Source organism: Triticum urartu, chromosome 5 (assembly GCF_003073215.2).
Source record: "Triticum urartu cultivar G1812 chromosome 5, Tu2.1, whole genome shotgun sequence".
NCBI classification, from domain to species: Eukaryota; Viridiplantae; Streptophyta; class Magnoliopsida; order Poales; family Poaceae; genus Triticum; species Triticum urartu.
In genome coordinates this window covers 399,932,150-399,953,578 of record NC_053026.1, presented here as the reverse complement: position 1 = coordinate 399,953,578, position 21,429 = coordinate 399,932,150, and positions in this window count along the sequence as shown.

The following is a 21,429-nucleotide window of genomic DNA, read 5'->3' as shown; positions in this document are numbered from 1 at the left end:
GGCGGCACCGGCTGTTACGGCTCACCGGCGGAGGTGCAGGCGCAGCAAGGTCGCCGGCGGCGTCGAGGAGGAGGTTACACAATCCCGAAAGAAAATATCGACCATTAAATACTCAGTTTTGCTAAAACACATCTAGATGTATCATTATTGCACATCTAAGTCATATGTCATTGATTTTACATTGAGATTCGTGTAAATATTTTCTTTGTCTTTTTTCTTTTTTTCTTTATACTTGATTCACTCATTTAGATGTGCAATAACTAAAGCACATTTAGATGTGCCCTAAACACACCCTTAAATACTTTCTCTTTGCAGAAGATTGATAAATCAAAAGGCACTTGCCAAATGCAAGGAGGAATTAAAGAAATTCCTTAAGAGTTGACTTGGGCTTCTCACATCATCACCGTGTTTGCATTCATCGCTCCACCACGTCTCGCCTCTGCTGTCGAGCAAGCCGGTGCTGTTGCCGGTAACCGTGAGCCCGTCGATTTGGTAGAACATCAGCCAACAGTTCTTCTTCTCCCTCCATGCGCCCGCCGGCGGCGCCGTAATCGTGCCCATGGCCTGCAACAACCAAAGCAAGTTTTCCAGACCGTCAGATGAAGCCAAAACACAACCCAGATCAGGAAGGACAGACGAGCGGTGCGTGCCTGGACGGTGATTCTGGTGGAGGCGCATGGCCCACTGAACCTGGTGAGGCCGACGAGGAATGACTTTGCCGCCGGCACGAGCAGCGTCGTCGATGATCCAGTGGCGTTGCACGCCGCCGCCCATGCGTCCACGAACGCCTTCGCACACGGTGCAGATAGTCAACACACATCTGGCCATCAGGTATACACCAGTATTATCGACGTAGAGCAGGCGCGTGCGTACCTTGGTGTCGTCCGTGGTCCCGTCACCGAGAGCACCGTAGTCCTCGATGTTGAACACGCCGTCCACCCCGCCGGCGGTGGCGATTAGCACACTACAGCACGCGAGGCCGACGAGGAGCAGATTGGCAGTGCGGAGGACGCCGATGATACCCTGCATGATTAAGCACATCTCACACAGACACACATGCATGGTCGTCGACTGATCACCAGCACGCACGTACTACTACTCTATAAACTATGGATGAATCTGAACATCAGTTCGAGCAAACTTAAAATGCACTAATATACACAGAGCACTTTGCGGAGAAGTAGTTGCTGGCGAGGGAGACAGCGATGAGGTTCCGGAGCAGGGTGAGGTTCCCCGGTATGGTGCCAGAGAGCGCGTTGCCGGCGAGATTGAGGGCACAGAGGCTGCACAGCAGGCCAACGTGCTTCGGCAGCGCCCCCATGATGCCGTTGCTGGCGAGCGAGAGGATGTGGAACTCCAGCACGCGGAACAGGTCGACGGGGAGGGTGCCGTTGAGCGCGTTGCCAATGAGATCGAGGTGGCGGAGGTGCTCGATCCGGCCCAGCTCCGGCGAGATGGGGCCGACGAGCTGCTCGTTGGGCAGGACGACGCTGACGACCCTCATCTGGTCCGAGGACGACGTGGCGGGGAAGGCCATGCAGACGACGCCGTTCCAGGCGCAGGGCGTGGCGTCGGCGTAGCCCCAGCCGGAGATGGAGCCGAGGTGGTCGGCAAGAAGGGAGGACTTGAAGGAGAGGAGCAGCACGCCGTCGTGGTTAAGCACCAGGGCGAGCTGCGTCGCGGGGCCGCGCGATGCCCAGCAGCAGGCCCCCCCCCCCCCCCCCCGACCGAATTGCTGAGTATTCCTTCTCCCCTAACTACGTGGCAGTCAAAGCACGCGTGGCGAGCGTTGACGCGGCCAGATCAGCGTATACGTACACAAGATCGTATATATGGACCGAAGTGAACCTCTAGAGCAAGTATATGGATGGTATTTACGATATTTTGAAGTATATTGACTAAAGTGTCAGCCGACTCAAGTTTTGGGGCCTATAGTGAATTTTTCTCTTTTCTTTTTCAAAAGACGTCTGCGCTGCCTTAAGGGGGTGGCTCGGGCGAACCCTAGCCGCCGCCGCCCCTGACCCATCTTCGCTCCATTTCCCCACTGCTGCCAAAGGAAGCCGGTGAGTAAAGCTTGCCTGGTGGACGGCGGTGCCAGGTCGCCTCCTTCCTCTTGGGGGCGGCTCGTGCCAGTGTGCAGCGGCGTCCCTGGGCGCCATGAGTGCAGGCCGAGCATGAAAGCTGGGGTTGCGGCCTTAGGGGTTCACGACGGTGGCTGCGTCGCCATGGCTAAAGGGGCAACATGGTGACCAGTCGTGGCGCCGCAAACTTTGGGCTTCCCCTGCCCCAGATCCATTCTGATGTGGGCGGTGGTGCCTCGCACACTCATCAGTGGCTCTAGACGGCGGCGCTTCACGTCCGGCGTTGGGGAAGGCCGATGGTGAGTTGGGCGTCGCAGGTCTGGGCTGGTCTAGATATGTTGCTAGCGGTGATAGGGTAGGTTCTATCCGGCGGTCAGTGGCGCGTGACGTTTGGAGCCTGGTGGGTGGTCGCCGGTTGTGGGTCCTAGTTTCTAGGGCGGCGACTCTAGGCAGCAGTGTGACAAATTCTTCCCTTTGGCCTGGTCGTGGCTGCTGTTGATGGCGGAGAGGCCGGTGGCGTTCGGTGTCACCTTCTTCAACCATGATAAGCGTGGCTCCCTTGTCTCGCTCCGGTGGTTTGGATTTCGGTCAAGGTCAGCGCGAAATCCCCGCTCAACTAGTCGATGCTGGTGTTGGAAATATGCCCTAGAGGCAATAATAAATTAGTTATTATTATATTTCCTTGTTCATGATAATCGTTTATTATCCATGCTAGAATTGTATTGATAGGAAACTCAGATACATGTGTGGATACATAGACAACACCATGTCCCTAGTAAGCCTCTAGTTGACTAGCTCGTTGATCAATAGATGGTTACGGTTTCCTAACCATGGACATTGGATGTCGTTGATAACGGGATCACATCATTAGGAGAATGATGTGATGGACAAGGCCCAATCCTAAGCATAGCACTAGATCGTGTAGTTCGTATGCTAAAGCTTTTCTAATGTCAAGTATCATTTCCATAGACCATGAGATTGTGCAACTCCCGGATACCGTAGGAGTGCTTTGGGTGTGCCAAACGTCACAACGTAACTGGGTGGCTATAAAGGCACACCACGGGTATCTCCGAAAGTGTCTGTTGGGTTGGCACGAATCGAGACTGGGATTTGTCACTCCGTGTGACAGAGAGGTATCTCTGGGCCCACTCGGTAGGACATCATCATATGTGCAATGTGACCAAGGAGTTGATCACGGGATGATGTGTTACGGAACGAGTAAAGAGACTTGCCGGTAACGAGATTGAACAAGGTATCGGGATACCGACGATCGAATCTCGGGCAAGTATCGTACCGATAGACAAAGGGAATTGTATACGGGATTGATTAAGTCCTTGACATCATGGTTCATCCGATGAGATCATCGGGGAACATGTGGGAGCCAACATGGGTATCCAGATCCCGCTGTTGGTTATTGACCGGAGAATGTCTCGGTCATGTCTGCATGTCTCCCGAACCCGTAGGGTCTACACACTTAAGGTTCGATGACGCTAGGGTTATAAAGGAAGCTTGTATGTGGTTACCGAATGTTGTTTGGAGTCCCGGATGAGATCCCGGACGTCACGAGGAGTTCCGAAATGGTCCGGAGGTAAAGATTTATATATGGGAAGTCCTGTTTTGGTCACCGGACAAGTTTTGGGGTCACCGGTATTGTACCGGGACCACCGGAAGGGTCCCGGGGGTCCACCGGGTGGGGTCACCTGCCCCGGGGGGCCACATGGGCTGTAGGGGTGTGCACCTTGGCCTATATGGGCCAAGGGCACCAGCCCCAAGAGGCCCATGCGCCAAAGGATAAGGAAAGGAAGAGTCCTAAAGGGGGAAGGCACCTCCGAGGTGCCTTGGGGAGGAGGGACTCCTCCTAGCCGCACCCTTCCTTGGAGGAAGGGCCAAGGCTGCGCCTCCCCCCTCTCCCTTGCCCCTATATATATGTGGGGGTGGGAGGGCAGCCATACCAATGTTCTGGTGCAGCCCTCCCCTTCTCCCAAGTCCTTCTCCTCTCCCGTGGTGCTTGGCGAAGCCCTGCAGGATTGCCACGCTCCTCCACCACCACCACGCCGTTGTGCTGCTGCTGGATGGAGTCTTCGTCAACCTCTCCCTCTCTCCTTGCTGGATCAAGGCGTGGGAGACATCGTCGGGCTGTACGTGTGTTGAACGCGGAGGTGCCGTCCGTTCGGCACTAGGATCATCGGTGATTTGAATCACGACGAGTACGACTCCATCAACCCCGTTCTCTTGAACGCTTCCGCTTAGCGATCTACAAGGGTATGTAGATGCACTCTCCTTCCCCTCGTTGCTAGTCTCTCCATAGATAGATCTTGGTGACACGTAGGAAAATTTTGAATTTCTGCTACGTTCCCCAACAGTGGCATCATGAGCTAGGTCTATGCGTAGTTACTATGCACGAGTAGAACACAAAGTAGTTGTGGGCGTTGATTTTGTTCAATATGCTTACCGTTACTAGTCCAATCTTGATTCGGCGGCATCGTGGGATGAAGCGGCCCGGACCGACCTTACACGTACTCTTACGTGAGACTGGTTCCACCGACTGACATGCACTAGTTGCATAAGGTGGCTAGCGGGTGTCTGTCTCTCCCACTTTAGTCGGATCGGATTCGATGAAAAGGGTCCTTATGAAGGGTAAATAGCAATTGGCATATCACGTTGTGGTCTTTGCGTAGGTAAGAAACGTTCTTGCTAGAAACCCATAGCAGCCACGTAAAACATGCAAACAACAATTAGAGGACGTCTAACTTGTTTTTGCAGGGTATGCTATGTGATGTGATATGGCCAAAGGATGTGATGAATGATATATGTGATGTATGAGATTGATCATGTTCTTGTAATAGGAATCACGACTTGCATGTCGATGAGTATGACAACCGGCAGGAGCCATAGGAGTTGTCTTAATTTATTTATGACCTGCGTGTCAACATAAACGTCATGTAGTTACTTTACTTTATTGCTAAGCGTTAGCCATAGTAGTAGAAGTAATAGATGACGAGACAACTTCAAGAAGACACGATGATGGAGATCATGATGATGGAGATCATGGTGTCATGCCGGTGACAAGATGATCATGGAGCCCCAAGATGGAGATCAAAGGAGCTATATGATATTGGCCATATCATGTCACTACTATTTGATTGCATGTGATGTTTATCATGTTTATACATCTTGTTTGCTTAGAACGACGGTAGTAAATAAGATGATCCCTCTTTAAAATTTCAAGAAAGTGTTCCCCCTAACTGTGCACCGTTGTGACAGTTCGTTGTTTCGAAGCACCACGTGAAGATCGGGTGTTAGATTCTAACGTTCACATACAACGGGTGTAAGACAGATTTACACACGCGAAACACTTAGGTTGACTTGACGAGCCTAGCATGTGTACAGACATGGCCTCGGAACATAGAAGACCGAAAGGTCGAGCATGAGTCGTATGGTAGATACGATCAACATGAAGATGTTCACCGATGTTGACTAGTCCGTCTCACATGATGATCGGACACGGCCTAGTTGACTCGGATCATGTAATCACTTAGATGACTAGAGGGATGTCTATCTGAGTGGGAGTTCATAAGATGAACTTAATTATCCTGAACATAGTCAAAAGGTCTTCGCAAATTATGTCGTAGCTCGCGCTTCAGTTCTACTGTTTAGATATGTTCCTAGAGAAAATTTAGTTGAAAGTTGATAGTAGCAATTATGCGGACTAGGTCCGTAAACCGAGGAGTGTCCTCGTTGCTTCGTAGAAGGCTTATGTCCTTAATGCACCGCTCAGTGTGCTGAACCTCGAACGTCGTCTGTGGATGTTGCGAACATCTGACATACACGTTTTGATGACTACGTGATAGTTCAGTTAAACGGTTTAGAGTTGAGGCACCCAAGACGTTTTTGAAATGTCGCGAAACATATGAGATGTTTCGAGGGCTGAAATTGGGATTTCAGGCTCGTGCCCACGTCAAGAGGTATAAGACCTCCGACGATTTTCTTAGCCTACAAACTAAGGAGAAAAGCTCAATTGTTGAGCTTGTGCTCAGATTGTCTGAGTACTACAATCATTTGAATCGAGTGGGAGTTGATCTTCCAGATGAGAAAGTGATGTTTCTCCGAAGTCATTACCACCAAGCTGCTAGAGCTTCGTGATGAACTATAATATATCAGGGACATATATGATGATCCTTGAGATATTCGCGATGTTTGACACCACAAAAGTAGAAATCAAGAAGGAGCATCAATTGTTGATGGTTGGTGAAACCACTAGTTTCAAGAAGGGCAAGGGCAAAAAGGGATACTTCATGAAACGGCAATTCAGCTGCTGCTCTAGTGAAGAAACCCAAGGTTGAACCCAAACCCGAGACTAAGTGCTTCTGTAATAAGGGGAACAGCCACTGGAGCAGAATTACCCTAGATACTTGGTAGATGAGAAGGCTGGCAAGGTCGATAGAAGTATATTGGATACACATTGTGTTGATGTGTACTTTACTAGTACTCCTAGTAGCACCAGGTATTAGATACCGGTTCGGTTGCTAAGTGTTAGTAACTCGAAATAAAAGCTACGGAATAAACGGAGACTAGCTAAAGGTGAGCTGACGATATGTGTTGGAAGTGTTTCCAATGTTGATATGATCAAGCATCGCACACTCCCCCTACCATCGAGATTGGTGTTTGCGTTGAGCATAGACATGATTGGATTATGTCTATCGCAATATGGTTATTCATTTAAGGAGAATAATGGTTACTCTGTTTATTTGAAAAATACCTTCAGTGGTCTTGCACCTAAAATGAATGGTTTATTGAATCTCGATCGTAGTGATACACATGTGCATGCCAAAAGATATAAGATAGTACCACCTACTTGTGGCACTGCCACGTAAGTCATATCGGTATAAAACGCATGAAGAAGCTCCATGTTGATGGATCTTTGGGCTCACTCGTTTTTGAAAAGTTTGAGACATGCGAACCATGTCTATTGGTGTATATGCATGAAGAAACTCCATGCAAATGGACCGTTTGGACTCACTTGATTTTGAATCACTTGAGACATGCAAATCATACCACATGGGCAAGATGACTGAAAGCCTCGGTTTCAGTAAAATGGAACTAGAAAGCAACTTGTTGGAAGTAATACATTTTTGATGTGTGCAGTCCAATGAGTGCTGAGGCGTGTAGTGGATATCGTTATGTTCTTACTTCACAGATGATTTGAGTAGATGTTGAGTATATTTACTTGATGAATCACGAGTCTGAATTATTGAAGGGTTCAAGTAATTTCAGGGTGAAGTTGAAAGATCGTCGTGACAAGAGGATAAAAGATCTATGATATGATCATAGAGATGAATATCTGAATTACGAGTTTGGCACAGAATTAAGACATTGTGGAAATTGTTTCACAACTAATACAGCCTAGAACACCATAGTGTGATGGTGTGTCCGAACATCATAACTGCACCCTATTGGATATGATGCATACCATGATGTCTCTTATCAAATTACCACGATAGTTTATGGATTAGGCATTAAAGACAACCGCATTCACTTTAAATAGGGCACCACGTAATTCCGATGAGATGACACCGTATGAACTATGGTTTAGAGAAACCTAAGCTGTCATTTCTTAAAAGTTTGGGGCTGCGACGCTTATGTGAAAAAGTTTCAGGCTGATAAGCTCGAACCCAAAGCGGATAAATGCATCTTCATAGGACACCCAAAACAGTTGGGTATACCTCCAGTCTCAGATCTGAAAGCAATAAGGGATTGTTTCTAGAATCGGGTCCTTTCTCGAGGAAAAGTTTCTCTCAAAAGAATTGAGTGGGAGGATGGTGGAGACTTGATGAGGTTATTGAACCATCTCTTCAACTAGTGTGTGGCAGGGCACAGGGAGTTGTTCCTGTGGCACCTACACCAATTGAAGTGGAAGCTTATGATAGTGATCATGAAACTTCAGATCAAGTCACTACCAAACCTCGTGGGATGACAAGGATGCGTACTACTTCAGAATGGTACGTAATCCTGTCTTGGAAGTCATGTTGCTAGACAACAATGAACCTATGAGCTATGGAGAAGCGATGGTGGGCCCGGATTCCGATAAATGGCTCGAGGCCATAAAATCCGAGAGAGGATCCATGTATGAAAACAAAGTGTAGACTTTGACAGAACGGCTCGATGGTCGTAAGGCTGTTAGGTACATATGGATTTTAAAAGGAAGACGGACAATGATGGTAAATGTCACCATTAAGAAAGCTCGACTTGTCGTTAAGAAGTTTCCCGACAAGTTCAAGGAGTTGACTACGGTGAGACTTTCTCACTCGTAGTGATGCTAAGAGTCTGTTGAAATTATATTAGCGATTACTGCATTATTTATGAAATCTTGCAGATAGGATGTCAAAACATTGTTTCCTCGACGATTTTCTTGAGGAAAGGTTGTATGTGATACAACCGGAAGGTTTTGTCAATCCTGAAAGATGCTAATAAGTATGCAAAGCTCCAGCAGTCCTTCTAAGGACTGGAGTAAGCATCTCAGAGTTGGAATGTATGCTTTGATGAGATGATCAAAGATTTTGGTGTATACAAAGTTTATGAGAAACTTGTATTTCCAAAGAAGTGAGTGGGAGCACTATAGAATTTCTGATGAGTATATGTTGTTGACATATTGTTGATCAGAAATGACGTAGAATTTCTGGAAAGCATACAGGGTTATTTGGAAAGTGTTTTTTCAATGGAAAGCCTGGATTAAGCTACTTGAGCATTGAGCATCAAGATCTATAAGGATAGATCAAAACGCTTAATGGTACTTTCAAATGAGCACATACCTTGACATGATCTTGAAGGTGTTCAAGATGGATCAGTCAAAGAAGGAGTTCTTGCCTGAGTTGTAAGGTATGAAGTTAAGACTTAAAGCTCGACCATGGCATAATAGAGAGAAAGGACAAAGGTCGTCCCCTATACTTAAGACGTAGGCTCTACAGTATGCTATGCTGTGTACCGCACCTGAAGTGTGCCTTGCCATGAGTCAGTCAAGGGGTACAAGAGTGATCCAAGAATGGATCACAGGACAGTGGTCAAAGTTATCCTTAGTAACTAGTGGACTAAGGAATTTTCTCGATTATGGAGGTGGTAAAAGAGTTCGTTGTAAAGGGTTACGTCGATGCAAGCTTAACACCTATCCGGATAGCTCTGAGTAGAGATACCGAATACGTATAATGGAGCAACAATTTAGAATAGCTCCAAGTAGAAAAGTTATTTGGAATAGCTCCAAATAGAACGTGGTAGCTACATCTAGGAGATGACATAGAGATTTGTAAAGCACACACGGATCTGAAAGGTTCAGACCCGTTGACTAAAACCTCTCTCACAAGCAACATGATCAAACCCAGAACTCATTGAGTGCTAATCACATAGTGATGTGAACTAGATTATTGACTCTAGTAAACTCTTTGGATGTTGGTCACATGGCGATGTGACCTATGAGTGTTAATCACATGGCGATGTGAACTAGATTATTGACTCTAGTGCAAGTGGGAGACTGTTGGAAATATGCCCTAGAGGCAATAATAAATTAGTTATTATTATATTTCCTTGTTCATGATAATCGTTTATTATCCATGCTAGAATTGTATTGATAGGAAACTCAGATACATGTGTGGATACATAGACAACACCATGTCCCTAGTAAGCCTCTAGTTGACTAGCTCGTTGATCAATAGATGGTTACGGTTTCCTAACCATGGACATTGGATGTCGTTGATAACGGGATCACATCATTAGGAGAATGATGTGATGGACAAGGCCCAATCCTAAGCATAGCACTAGATCGTGTAGTTCGTATACTAAAGCTTTTCTAATGTCAAGTATCATTTCCTTAGACCATGAGATTATGCAACTCCCGGATACCGTAGGAGTGCTTTGGGTGTGCCAAACGTCACAACGTAACTGGGTGGCTATAAAGGTACACTACGGGTATCTCCGAAAGTGTGTTGGGTTGGCACGAATCGAGACTGGGATTTGTCACTCCGTGTGACAGAGAGGTATCTCTGGGCCCACTCGGTAGGACATCATCATATGCGCAATGTGACCAAGGAGTTGATCACGGGATGATGTGTTACGGAACGAGTAAAGAGACTTGCCAGTAACGAGATTGAACAAGGTATCGGGATACCGACGATCGAATCTCGGGCAAGTATCGTACCGATAGACAAAGGGAATTGTATACGGGATTGATTAAGTCCTTGACATCGTGGTTCATCCAATGAGATCATCGTGGAACATGTGGGAGCCAACATGGGTATCCAGATCCCGCTGTTGGTTATTGACCGGAGAATGTCTCGGTCATGTCTGCATGTCTCCCGAACCCGTAGGGTCTACACACTTAAGGTTCGATGACGCTAGGGTTATAAAGGAAGCTTGTATGTGGTTACCGAATGTTGTTTGGAGTCCCGGATGAGATCCCGGACGTCACGAGGAGTTCCGGAATGGTCCGGAGGTAAAGATTTATATATGGGAAGTCCTATTTTGGTCACCGGACAAGTTTCGGGGTCACCGGTATTGTACCGGGACCACCGGAAGGGTCCCGGGGGTCCATCGGGTGGGGCCACCTGCCCCAGGGGGCCACATGGGCTGTAGGGGTGTGCACCCCTATATGGGCCAAGGGCACCAGCCCCAAGAGGCCCATGCGCCAAAGGATAAGGAAAGGAAGAGTCCTAAAGGGGGAAGGCACCTCGAGGTGCCTTGGGGAGGAGGGACTCCTCCTAGCCGCACCCTTCCTTGGAGGAAGGGCCAAGGCTGCGCCTCCCCCCCCCCTCTCCCTTGCCCCTATATATATGTGGGGGGTGGGAGGGCAGCCATACCAATGTTCTGGTGCAGCCCTCCCCTTCTCCCAAGTCCTTCTCCTCTCCCGTGGTGCTTGGCGAAGCCCTGCAGGATTACGCTCCTCCACCACCACCACGCCCTTGTGCTGCTGCTGCTGGATGGAGTCTTCCTCAACATCTCCCTCTCTCCTTGCTGGATCAAGGCGTGGGAGACATCGTTGGGCTGTACGTGTGTTGAACGCGGAGGTGCCGTCCGTTCGGCACTAGGATCATCGGTGATTTGAATCACGACGAGTACGACTCCATCAACCCCGTTCTCTTGAACGCTTCCGCTTAGCGATCTACAAGGGTATGTAGATGCACTCTCCTTCCCCTCGTTGCTAGTCTCTCCATAGATAGATCTTGGTGACACGTAGGAAAATTTTGAATTTCTGCTACGTTCCCCAACAGCTGGCAGCGACGACACCTGCAGGTGTTGTGTCCTCCTTGGGGACGCTGCCATGGCCCTGGCCGTTCCCCTTTTTGAGCACCGGGGAAACCCTTGTTCTTTCATTTTGTCGGAACAGGCAATGGCGGCGACATGACATCATTTGCTTCTTGAATGCGTTGCCTTGGCCACTCGCGGTGTCCTTGGTGTTGGAGCTTGGGGCATATCGGTTCTCGTTGCAGGTTGCCTCTCAGGTCATGAGCCACTAGGGCGCAATGTATGTCATCGTCTACCCTTCTGGCACGACTTCTTCCATAGGTTCGGCTACGTCCTACCCCCACTTGCCTATTCCTTTAGGTGATATGGGTGGGGCGGTACATTGATCCAGTTGGTTTGATGATCGTGTCGTGGCTTGGATGTGCTTGCATCTGTAGTGAAGTGGCCTGATTTTTGTGCCCCTTCTCCTCGCCTTCTTGGCTGGTGATTGGGCAAGGCGAGTTTCCTTGTTTTCTTGTTAAGTAGGTGTGGTACTAATCCCATGATCAACGTGGCGTTGATTGCCTCATTTTCCATTGTATCTGCCATTTGGCATTGCTCTGGCCATTTGACCCTTATTCTACGAAATGATGATACACCTCTCCATGGTGTATTCTAGAAAAAATCCAACCGATTGCTTCAATACCATCCCTCGTCATGGTTAGTGGTGAATCTAGAAAGAAAATGGAGGGTGGGCTCAAAGTTAAGTTTGAATAAAATAATCACTTTTTTGCATCAAATTTGGATATGTTTAGCGAAATAGCCAAACATCTCTTAAGCATGTGGTTCAAATAAGCTAAAAAATCAAAATTTTACTGTGAACAAGTCTTATTTACCGAAACAATTTCATTTTATCAACTTTTTAAACAAAGTTTGGATCTAACTAGCAAAATAGCCATTTCTTTCAATTATGTTGTCCAAATAAGCTCATATTTGTTTATATTACTACTGGGCACATGCAGTGTTCTCTTCGATTTTCTTTTGTAAAAATATTTTGACAAAAAATATGGTATCGTGCCAGCCGCTCAAATCGGGGCCTTCCTCCGGTAGACCAGTGCTCAGTGTGCTTGGATGTGTGCAGTGGCAGCGTGAAGAAAATTAAATGAGGGGGGGGGGCAGTTGTTGTTAATCCTTGTTGGGGAGGGTTGGCTCATCACATCACACCATTTTAGCAGCAATTAATCAACTTCTCACATGCATATTAGCCTAAATTCAGAGATGTTAGGGGGAGGGGGAAGGGCCCCTGCTGGTCCCCCTGTCTCCGCCACTGGATGTGTGCATCTACTAGCTTGGATTGGAGAGCAATGTGCGTGCGTGTTCCATGTTCGTTTTTTGTGCATGGACTATGTAATTGATGCCCATGCCCTAACCCTAGTTCACCGGGGGTGGCGATGGCGGACCACATGCAGATCAATTATAAGGTTTCCTGACTTCTCGCCCACCACGTCGGCGGCGTAGAGGAGGCCGCGATATTGTTTGGTCACTCCTCTTCTAGGGGGTGTATTTGGTCGTGTAGCCTTCGAAGGTATCTTTCGACGGAGTGAAAAGCGTTGTTTCGTGTCTTGATCATTTGGCTCCTTAGGGCATCTCCAACGGCAACCCACAAATATCCTCCCGCATCCGTCCGCGGACATGGATGCGGGAGGCCACCATCCAACGATGCCCGCATACATTTCAACTACCATCCAAACTAGCCAGATGAAATTCATGCAAACATGGCCAGATTTCATTCAAGTTCGGATATACTTGTGGGTTATCAGCGCCTGTTGTAGTTTTTTTCTAAATGTTTAGACTGTCATGCAAATCCCTTTTTTCATAAGTAAGAGTGTCAAACCTGATCAGGAGCTAAAGGTAGAATTAATATTCTCTCAAGTTCTATCGACCACCGATACAACTCTACGCACACTTAACATTTGTTTTACCTAGAACAAGTATGAAACTAGAAGTACTTTGTAGGTGTAATGCTAGAACTACTTGCAAGAATAAAATTAGGAGTACTTTGTGAGATAATAAAAGTTAGTTTGTTTTAGTAGAGAGCTTTTTTGCAACATAAAGAGAAATATTGTCGATAGACAATTGAATATAACACGATAGATACTTATCATATGCAATGAGGGGGACACATACGCTAACACACTTTTCGTACTTGGATCATATGCACTTATGATTGAAACTCTAGCAAGCATCCGCAACTACTAAAGATCATTAAGGTAAGACCCAACTATAGCATTAAGTAACAATTCCTCTTTATTCCCATACACAACAACCCCCTTACTCGGGTATAAGCTTATGTCACTCTCGCTACCCACTATAAGCGAATCATGAATGTATTGCAAAACCCTACAACGATAATCCCACACGCTTGCGCGACACGGAGGGCACCATAGGACAACACAAATTTAACATACAACTATATCAATCACACCATACCACAATTAACCCATAGGACAAAAGAAATCTACTCAAACACCATAGGATGGCAACACATAATTGGATAATAATAATAATATGAAGCAGGAAGTACCATGTTCAAGTAGAGATTACAGCGGGGAGAATAGGTGTTACACCGCTACATAGAGGGGGGGAGTTGGTCATGACGGCGATGAAGTTGTTGGTGTAGATCGCTATCATGATGGTTCCCCCGGCGGTGTTGCGGCGCCACCTGGAGAGTGGTGGAGAGAGGCCCCCTCCTTCTTCTTCTTTCTTGGCCTCCCACCTCGATGGAAGGAGAGTTTCCCCTCTGGTCCATGGACGACATTGCTCCCGGAGGGAAGGAGCCCCCTCCGAGATTGGATCTCTGTCTGTTTCTCTTCTGTTTCACATTCCTGTTTTCTGGCCAAAAACCGTTTCTTATATTCCCGGAGATCCGTAACTCCAATTGGGCTGAAATTTTGAGGGTATTTTTATCCGGATATTATCTTTCTTGCGGCAGATGGACACCCCAACCAACTTACAAGGAAGCCACAAGCCTGCTAGGCGCGCCCAGGGTAGGGGGCGCCCCTTGAGTTTGTAGGCCCCTTGAGCATCGTCTCGCGTTGATTCTTCTTTCCAAAAATCACATATATTAGAAAAAAAATCTCCGTAAATTTTATCGCGTTTGGACTTTGTTTGATATGTGATATGTCTCCAACGTATCTATAATTTTTTATTGTTCCATGCTGTTATATTATCATTCTTGGATGTTTTACATTCATTTTGTAGCAACTTTATATCATTTTTAGGACTAACCTATTCACATAGTGTCCATTGCTAGTTGTTGTTTTTTGCTTGTTTTTTACTTCGCAGAATATCAGTACCAAACGAAGTCCAAATGCCACGAAACTTTTTGGAGATTTTCTTGGACCAAAAGACAACTTGGGAGCCAACGAAGCACCAGAGAGGAGGCCCATGGGGCCCAACACCCACCTGGGCGCGCCAGAGGCCCCTGGCGCGCCCTTATGGGTGGTGGGGTCCATGGAGGTCTCCTCCACCGCCTCTTTGTTGGGGAACGTAGTAGTTTCAAAAAAATTCCTATGCACACTCAGGATCATGGTGATGCATAGCAACAAGAGGGGAGAGTGTGTCCACATACCCTCGTAGACCGAAAGCGGAAGCGTTAGCACAACGCGGTTGATGTAGTCGTACGTCTTCACGATCCGACCAATCCAAGTACCGAACGTACGACACCTCCGAGTTCAGCACACGTTCAGCTCGATGACGTCCTGCGAACTCTGATCCAGCAGAGCTTCACAGGAGAGTTTCGTCAGCACGGCGGCGTGATGACGGTGATGATGTTGCTACCGACGCAGGGCTTCACCTAAGCACCGCTACGATATAATCGAGGTGGAATATGGTGGAGGGGGGCACCGTACACGGCTGGAATAGATCAACCGATCAACTTGTGTGTTCTAGGGTGCCCCTGCCCCCGTATATAAAGGAGAAAGGGGGAGGCGGCCGGCCAGGAGGAGGGCGCGCCAGGGGGGAGTCCTACTCCCACCGGGAGTAGGACTCCTCCTTTTCCTTGTTGGAGTAGGAGAGGGAAGGAAGGGAGAGAGGAGGAGAAGGAAAAGGGGGGGCGCCCCCCTCATTGTCCAATTCGGACTAGAGGGGGAGGGGGCGCGCGGCTGCCCTGGACGCCCCTCCTCTTCTCCCACTAAGGCCCATGAGTCCCAATTAACTCCCCGGGGGGTTCCGGTAACCCCCCGATACTTCGGTTTTTATCCGAAACCACTCGAAGCACTTCTGGTGTCCGAATATAGTCGTCCAATATATCGATCTTTACGTCTCGACCATTTTGAGACTCCTCATCATGTCTGTGATCATATCCGGGACTCCGAACTACCTTCGGTACATCAAAACACAAAAACTCATAATACCGATCGTCACCAAACTTTAAGCGTGCGGAGCCTATGGGTTCGAGAACTATGTAGACGTGACCGAGACACATCTCCGGTCAATAACCAATAGCGGAACCTGGATGCTCATATTGGCTCCTACATATTCTACGAAGATCTTTATCGATCAAACCGCATAACAACATACGTTGTTCCCTTTGTCATCGGTATGTTACTTGCCCGAGATTAGACCGTCGGTATCTCAATACCTAGTTCAATCTCATTACCGACAAGTCTCTTTACTCGTCCGTAATGCATCATCCCGCAACTAACTCATTATTCACATTGCTTGCAAGGCTTATAGTGATGTGCATTACCGAGAGGGCCCAGAGATACCTCTCCGACATTCGGAGTGACAAATCCTAATCTCGAAATACGCCAACTCAACAAGTACCTTCGGAGACACCTGTAGAGCACCTTTATAGTCACCCAGTGACATTGTGACATTTGGTAGCACACAAAGTTTTCCTCCGGTAAACGGGAGTTGCATAATCTCATAGTCATAGGAACGTGTATAAGTCATGAAGAAAGCAATAGCATCATACTAAACGATCAAGTGCTAAGCTAACGGAATGGGTCAAGTCAATCACATCATTCTCCTAATGATGTGATCCCATTAATCAAATGACAACTCATGTCTATGGCTAGTAAACATAACCATCTTTGATCAACGAGCTAGTCAAGTAGAGGCATACTAGTGACACTCTGTTTGTCTATGTATTCACACATGTATCATGTTTCCGGTTAATACAAGTCTAGCATGAATAAAAACATTTATCATGATATAAGGAAATAAATAATAACTTTACTATTGCCTCTAGGGCACATTTCCTTCAGTCTCCCACTTGCACTAGAGTCAACAATCTAGATTACACAGTAATGATTCTAACACCCATGGAGCCTTGGTGCTGATCATGTTTTGCTCGTGGAAGAGGCTTAGCCAACGGGTCTGCAACAATCAGATCCGTATGTATCTTGCAAATATCTATGTCTCTCACCTGGACTTGATCCCGGATGGAGTTGAAGCATCTTTTGATGTGCTTGGTTCTCTTGTGAAATCTGGATTCCTTTGCCAAGGCAATTGCACCAGTATTGTCACAAAAGATTTTCATTGGACTCGATGCACTAGGTATGACACCTAGATCAGATATGAACTCCTTCATACAGACTCCTTCATTTGCTGCTTCCGAAGCAGCAATGTACTCCGCTTCACATGTAGATCCCGCCACGACGCTCTGTTTAGAATTGCTCCAACTAACAGATCCATCGTTCAATATAAACACGTATCCGGTTTGTGATTTAGAATCGTCCGGATTAGTGTCAAAGCTTGCATCAACGTAACCATTTACGATGAGCTCTTTGTCACCTCCATAAATGAGAAACATATCCTTAGTCCTTTTCAGGTACTTCAGGATGTTCTTGACCGCTGTCCAGTGATCCACTCCTGGATTACTTTGGTACCTCCCTGCTAAACTAATAGCAAGGCACACATCAGGTCTGGTACACAGCATTGCATACATGATAGAGCCTATGGCTGAAGCATAGGGAACATCTTTCATTTTCTCTCTATCTTATGCAGTGGTCGGGCATTGAGTCTTACTCAAATTCACACATTGTAATACAGGCAAGAACCCTTTCTTTGCCTGATCCATTTTGAACTTCTTCAAAACTTTGTCAAGGTATGTGCTTTGTGAAAGTCCAATTAAGCGTCTTGATCTATCTCTATAGATCTTGATGCCCAATATGTAAGCAGCTTCACCGAGGTCCTTCATTGAAAAACTCTTATTCAAGTATCCTTTTATGCCATCCAGAAATTCTATATCATTTCCAATTAACAATATGTCATCCACATATAATATTAGAAATTCTACAGAGCTTCTACTCACTTTCTTGTAAATACAGGCTTCTCCAAAAGTCTGTATAAACCCATATGCTTTGATCACACATCAAAGCATTTATTCCAACTCTGAGAAGCTTGCACCAGTCCATAAATGGATCGCTGGAGCTTGCACACTTTGTTAGTACCTTTTGGATCGATAAAACCTTCAGATTGCATCATATACAACTCTTCTTCCAAAAATCCATTCAGGAATGAAGTCTTTACATCCATTTGCCAAATTTCATAATCATAAAATGCGGCAATAGCTAACATGATTCAGACGGACTTAAGCATCACTACGGGTGAGAAGGTCTCATCGTAGTCAACTCCTTGAACTTGTCAAAAACCTTTTGCAACAAGTCAAGCTTTGTAGACAGTAACATTACCATCAGCGTCCGTCTTCTTCTTGAAGATCCATTTATTCTTGATGGCTTGCCGATCATCGGGCAAGTCAACCAAAGTCCACACTTTGTTCTCATACATGGATCCCATCTCAGATTTCATGGCCTCAAGCAATTTTGCGGAATCTGGGCTCATCATCGCTTCCTCATAGCTCGTAGGTTCGTCATGGTCTAGCAACATGACCTCCAGAATAGGATTACCGTACCACTCTGGTGCGGATCTTACTCTAGTTGACCTACGAGGTTCGGTAGTAACTTGATCTGAAGTTTCATGATCATCATCATTAGCTTCCTCACTAATTGGTGTAGGTGTACATGAACCGGTTTCTGTGACGAACTACTTTCCAATAAGGGAGCAGGCACAATTACCTCATCAAGTTCTACTTTCCCCCCACACACTTCTTTCGAGAGAAGCTCCTTCTCTAGAAAGGATCCATTTTTAGCAACGAATGTCTTGCCTTCGGATCTGTGATAGAAGGTGTACCCAACAGTTTCCTTTGGGTATCCTATGAAGACACATTTCTCTGATTTGGGTTCGAGCTTATCAAGTTGAAACTTTTTCACATAAGCATCGCAGACCCAAACTTTAAGAAACGACAACTTTGATTTGTTGCCAAACTATAGTTCATAAGGCGTCATCTCAACGAATTTTGATGGTGCCCTATTTAACTTGAATGCAGCCGTCTCTAAAGCATAACCCCAAAACGATAGCGGTAAATTAGTAAGAGACATCATAGATCGCACCATATCTAGTAAAGCACGATTACGAAGTTCGGACACACCATTATGCTGTGGTGTTTCGGGTGGCGTGATTTGCGAAACTATTCCGCATTGTTTCAAATGTAGACCAAACTCGTAACTCAAATATTCTCCTACACGATCAGATCGTAAAAACTTTATTTTCTTGTTATGATGATTTTCCACTTCACTCTGAAATTCTTTGAACTTTTCAAATGTTTCATACTTATGTTTCATTAAGTAGATATACCCATATCTGCTCAAATCATCTGTGAAGGTGAGAAAATAATGATACCCGCCGCAAGCCTCAATATTCATCGGACCACATACATCAATATGTATGATTTCCAACAAGTCAGTTGCTCGCTCCATTGTTCCGGAGAACGGCGTTTTAGTCATCTTGCCCATGAGGCATGGTTCGCAAGTACCAAGTGATTTATAATCAAGTGATTCCAAAATTCCAGCAGTATGGAGTTTCTTCATGCGCTTTACACCAATATGACCCAAACGGCAGTGCCACAAATAAGTTGCACTATCATTATCAACTCTGCATCTTTTGGCTTCAACATTATGAATATGTGTATCACTACTAGTGAGATTCAACAAAAATAGACCACTCTTCAAGGGTGCATGACCATAAAAGATATTACTCATATAAATAGAACAACCATTATTCTCATATTTAAATGAATAACCGTCTCGCATCAAACAAGATCCAGATATAATGTTCATGCTTAATGCTGGCACCAAATAACAATTATTTAGGCCTAAAACTAATCCTGAAGGTATATGTAGAGGTAGCGTGCCGACGGCGATCACATCGACTTTGGAACCATTTCCCACATGCATCGTCACCTCTTCCTTAGCCAGTCTTCGCTTAATCCGTAGTCCCTGTTTCGAGTTGCAAATATTAGCAACAGAACCAATATCAAATACCCAGGTGCTACTGCGAGCTCTGGTAAGGTACACATCAATAACATGTATATCACATATACCTTTGTTCACCTTGCCATCCTTCTTATCCGCCAAATACTTGGGGCAGTTCCGCTTCCAGTGACCAGTCCCTTTGCAGTAGAAGCACTCAGTCTCAGGTTTAGGTCCAGATTTGGGTTTCTTCTCTTGAGCAGCAACTTGCTTGCCGTTCTTCTTGAAGTTCCCCTTCTTCTTCCCTTTACCCTTTTTCTTGAAACTGGTGGTCTTGTTGACCATCAACACTTGATGCTCCTTCTTGATTTCTACCTCCGCTGCCTTTAGCATTGCGAAGAGCTCGGGAATTGTCTTATTCATCCCTTGCATATTATAGTTCATCACGAAGCTCTTGTAGCTTGGTGGCAGTGATTGAAGAACTATGTCAATGACACTATCAACAGGAAGATTAACTCCCAATTGAGTCAAGTGATTATGACACCCAGACATTTTGAGTATATGTTCACTGACAGAACTATTCTCCTCCATCTTGCAGCTATAGAACTTATTGGAGACTTCATATCTCTCAATCCGGGCATTTGCTTGAAATATTAACTTCAACTCCTGGAACATCTCATATGCTCCATGACGTTCAAAACATCGTTGAAGTCCCGGTTCTAAGCCGTGAAGCATGGCACACTGAACTATCGAGTAGTCATCAGCTTTACTCTGCCAGACATTCTTAACGTCGTCAGCAGCATCTGCAGCAGGCCTGGCACCCAGCGGTGCTTCCAGGACGTAATTCTTCTATGCAGCAATGAGGATAATCCTCAAGTTACGGACCCAGTCCGTGTAATTGCTACCATCATCTTTCAACTTTGCTTTCTCAAGGAACACATTAAAATTCAATGGAACAACAGCACGGGCCATCTAACTACAATAACATAGACAAGCAAAATACTATCAGGTACTAAGTTCATGATAAATTTAAGTTCAATTAATCATATTACTTAAGAACTCCCACTTAGATAGACATCCCTCTAATCATCTAAGTGATCACGTGATCCATATTAACTAAACCATGTCCGATCATCACGTGAGATGGAGTAGTTTTGAATGGTGAACATCACTATGTTGATCATATCTACTATATGATTCATGCTCGACCTTTCGGTCTCAGTGTTCCGAGGCCATATCTGCATATGCTAGGCTCGTCAAGTTTAACCCGAGTATTCCGCGTGTGCAAAACTGGCTTGCACCCATTATAGATGAATGTAGATCTTATCACACCCGATCATCACGTGGTGTCTCGGCACGACGAACTTTGGCAACGGTGCATAATCAGGGAGAACACTTTTATCTTGAAATTTAGTGGGAGATCATCTGATAATGCTACCGTCAATCAAAGCAAAATAAGATGCATAAAAGATAAACATCACATGCAATCAATATAAGTGATATGATATGGCCATCATCATCTTGTGCTTATGATCTCCATCTTCGAAGCACCGTCATGATCACCATTGTCACCGGCGCGACACCTTGATCTCCATTGTAGCATCATTGTCGTCTCGCCAACTATTGCTTCTACGACTATCGCTACCGCTTAGTGATAAAGTAAAGCAATTACAGGGCGATTGCATTGCATACAATAAAGCGACAACCATATGGCTCCTGCCAGTTGCCGATAACTGGTTACAAAACATGATCATGTCATACAATATAGCATCATGCCTTAACCATATCACATCACAACATGCCCTGCAAAAACAAGTTAGACGTCC